General features: G+C 45.9%; 1 pseudogene; it reads left to right on the top strand.

The window, feature by feature from the left end:
* The first annotated feature begins 985 nt into the window (after positions 1-985).
* On the top strand, positions 986-1,813 carry LOC148506468 (forkhead box protein L2-like; annotated as a pseudogene).
* Positions 1,814-3,489: the final 1,676 nt, after the last annotated feature.

Genomic DNA, 3,489 nt, shown 5'->3' with positions numbered 1-3,489 from the left:
GCGATTGGAGTACAGCCACAATTACAGACACGCCCATGGAACTCCCATAACATGACCATGGACTGGCCTCTATTTGTGACCACTTTCAGCCACCTTCCTGTCTCCACCCAGAAACATCCATAGACCGCAGTGGTCTGCACAGAACCTTGCGATTATGGAGACATTACGTAAGCCACCTCCAACGTTAGTTCATGCACACGTATTTAGACTTTTCTCTGCGTTTTGCACATGTGCAGTAGCAAAAAATTGCTTAACTGCAAACATATTGGCATAGCATACAAGTCTGCATACAAGCCCTTTGCAGCACATATTTAATATATTACAGTATACTCCCAATGTGTAACTATTATTCCAAACATTGGCAAACTATGATCACCACATGCGGTAAGCTTTTTTTTTTTCTACACTATTTCCAACTTGAACGTACACTCATTTTTATCCTAATTTGTTATATATTTTGCTAAGAATAAATAAATGTGGTTTAAACCAGTTTTATAAAGCATATTTAATAAATGTTAGCTTGTAATGCATAATAGGGATCGTTTTCTGTTAATAAAAAGAGAAATGAACTGACAAGTGATATACTATTACTGAGGAAGGTTAAACTTAATTATAAAATCCTCAAATGCAACTAACCTACTCATCTTTTGTCTACTCTATGTCAGCGATTTCTCAGCTGTCAGGTTGGATGTCAGTGTCTAATACGGATCCTCACAAGTTTCAGTCTCCTGCAGAGAGTGAAAGACAGGAGGGGAACAGTCCAAGAGCAATTCTGCCACAATTTGGGCATCCACGACCAGGGGCTGCACTGCTCAGCTGTTACAGCACTGTTCTGGTGCAAGGGACCCACAGGCACTAACTGACCCGCTGCAAGGTACCGGCGCAATCACTTGTCCAGTGCCAGGAGATCTGAATTGTCCAGAGACTATACTACTTAACCATCTTTGCCTTCCTCTAAACCAGATTCAGCCCGAGGTGTGCCACCATGGCTAATTACCTATCGCCTGACCAGAACAGCATGGCACTGATGGTATATAATCCCCAAGAGCAGGAGAGGAAAAAAGGGCAGGATAAATCGGATCCCTCCCAGAAGCCCCCTTTTTCCTATGTGGCTCTGATCACCATGGCCATCAGGGAGAGCCCGGAGAATAGACTGACCCTGTGTGCCATATACCAGTTCATAATCAGCAAGTTCCCATTCTACGAGAAGAACAAGAAAAGCTGGCAGAATAGCATCCGCCACAATCTCAGCCTCAACAAGTGCTTCATCAAGGTGCCCCGGGAGGGTGGTGGTGAAAGGAAGGGCAACTACTGGACCCTGGACATAGCCTATGGGGATATGTTCGAGGAAGGCAACTACAGAAGAAGACGGCGGATGAAGAGGCCATTCCAGCCCACTTCTACCCACTTCCAGACAGGGAAGAGTCTATTCAGCTGTGACACCTATGGCTACCTGCAATCCAACTTCATGAACAACTCCTGGCACCTGGGCCAGCCCCCCACCTCCTCCCAGATGGCTGGGGGTAATATCAGGCCAGTTAATGTGATGGGACTGTCTGCATCGCCCTCTTACATTCCTTATTCTAGGGTCCAGAGCATGTCATTACCCAGTGTGGTCAACTCCTATAATGGGATGAGCCACTATCACCACCAACCTCATGTCCACCACCCCCAGCAGCTGAGCCCGGTCAGCCCTGCTCTCCCACCTTCAGCATCCTCCAATGGGGTGCAGTTTATCTGTGCCAGGCAGTCCACAGAGCTGTCAATGTTACACTGCTCCTATTGGGACCAATAAACCAAGCACAGCGCATAGTTTCACTTACCCACCCCTCAGGTTTACCAGGAATTATTTCATACACTTTATTACTTCATAAATGTGTCTCCCATAAGATACTGCATGTCTTGATGCATGCAGAGAGCTTTCATTTTGCATATGCAATCACAGTGGCAAATTTTTGCTCATTAAACAGCATTCAAACATACAGACACACCTGCGTTTTGCAGACCACCCCCCAACACTGACAGCCTGTCACTTTGCGATAGCTTCCTTTGTCTGTCCGTAATCGCAATGCAATCACTGCGCACGTGCAGCGCAACTTATACACATATACGATGGCAAACAAATTCTGACGCTGTATCTACTCCCCAAGATACTTCAAAATTATAAAATCCCACCAGGTAGACCCATTGTCTCTGGTGGTAACAGCCTAACAGAGAAAGCGTGTATGTATATTGCTCAATACCTCCGCAAACATGTCTTGACGTTACCATTATACACTAAGGATACTATGGATGTATTGATAAAATGGCAAAATCTGTTAGTGAGTCCAGGAACATGGCTTGTGTCATGTGATGGTGAAATCCTGTATACCAGCATTATACATGATGAAGGCATAAGAGCAGCCAAGTATTTTCTGGACATGGAAACTCACAGTGACTTTAATGCATTTTTGATAACATTACTGGATTTGCATTGAAGAAAAACTATTTAATCCCTAATGAACATTTCTACCTCCAGGTGAGAGGGACAGCTTGTGCCCCGACTTACGCCATCCTCTACCTGGGTTGGTGTGAGAAAGATTATGTTCAACGCGTTCCATGAAAAATACACTAAACATATTCTGTTGTACCTAAGGTACATAGATTATGTATTCATACTTTGGGATGGGGAACAACATCTATGTGAGGAATTCATGAACATACTGAATACCAATGATCGGAACTGAAGACTTACTCTAGAGATAAGCCAAACTGAGATAAATTTTCTAGACCTTACAATAAGGGTAGGAGAAGATGGTGTGATATCCACAGACATCTACAGAAAAAGTACAGCAACCAATAGTGTTTTACATAGTAGTAGTGCCCACTTACCTGCAATGGAATCGGTATGAAATGCTGATGGCCTTCCACCGTCAGTTCAAATACTGATGATGGAAGGCCGAATGGTGCAGAATCCCGACAGGCGCAGGTAAGCACCCTAACCCTCCCTTAGTGGTGCCTAACCTTAACCTCCCCAGGGGTTGCCAAACCCTGACCTACCCCTAGTGGTGCCTAACCCTAACCCCCCCTTCCCACACCCTAAACCTAACTCTCCCAAAGGGGTTACCTAGCCCTTACCACCACCCAGTGGTGCCTAACCCTAACCCCCCTTTCCTGTAGCCTAACCCTCCCCGGGGGGTGCCTAATCCTAATTTCCCCCAGGGGTGTTCAATCCTAACCCCCCCATCCCCGGATAGCTGCGCATACATACCGACATCCAGACATTCGGCACTCCGGTGGTTGGGATGCCGACACCGGTATCCTGATGTCCTTCGGGGTATCGGCATCGGCATTATGCCGGGCGGAGGGATTACGGCGTTGGTATTTCAACTGTTGGCATCCCATCTGCCGGCATATAAACTGCATCCCCCTGCAACTATTAAAGCCATTCCTAAAGGAGAGCTGTTACACACCAAACAGAAATGTTCCCAACAGGATACCTAAGTACAA

This window comes from Taudactylus pleione, unplaced genomic scaffold (genome assembly GCF_031769625.1).
Source record: "Taudactylus pleione unplaced genomic scaffold, aTauple2 ptg000401l, whole genome shotgun sequence".
NCBI lineage: Eukaryota > Metazoa > Chordata > Amphibia > Anura > Myobatrachidae > Taudactylus > Taudactylus pleione.
This window is presented reverse-complemented; position numbering and strand designations above follow the sequence as displayed.